Consider the following 773-nt stretch of genomic DNA (forward strand, 5'->3'; position numbering starts at 1 on the left):
GCGCCGGTAGGCAGCCACGCACAGATTCTTTTTCGTCTCATTTTCTCCAACTCTGTGTATACACGGCGCGTCTTCATTTGTCGTTCTGTATATAGGTTAACTACGTATCGCCGGACACCGTTTTACATTTTATTTTATGTAAGATAAACTTACAATACGTGATTACACGCTCCTTCCCATAGTTTCATCAATTTCACTAGAAAATATACAAAGTACTTTTTACGAGCTATTGAAAGTGTTATATTGTATAAGTAGAAAATAATTAATATTAAGATGACATATGTATATTTGATTGTTATATAGGTACTTATATTGTAATAATATTTTGAATTTATAATAAAATAATGACTTAACATTGATACAATTTTAGTATCAATTACATTTATCATATCATCACATCCATTTATCACATCCATTAATTTAATCCCCATGTTCCTACCAACTACAAAATCAATAACCTGAAAATTTAGTTCTCACTTTTGCAGTACGTCCCACGACGCACCCGTTTTTATATTGGTTTGTTTTACATTTGTAAGACTGATACATCATATGACGTGGGTGTAGCGTCCCCTGAATTTACTTAAACCACAACCGACTATCACATTACATAGATATTTGTTGTCTCTGTCTTACATGTCAAATTTACGCTTAGCAAATCACGTTATTAGCTCCGTTAGTAGAATGACTTAACCTAACCTATTATGAAACTATTTGGTAATAATATAGTTATAATATTATCTGTGTTTGTATATGTGCTTTTTACGGTAATTCAG

Source organism: Acyrthosiphon pisum, chromosome X, assembly GCF_005508785.2.
Source record: "Acyrthosiphon pisum isolate AL4f chromosome X, pea_aphid_22Mar2018_4r6ur, whole genome shotgun sequence".
Taxonomy (NCBI): domain Eukaryota; kingdom Metazoa; phylum Arthropoda; class Insecta; order Hemiptera; family Aphididae; genus Acyrthosiphon; species Acyrthosiphon pisum.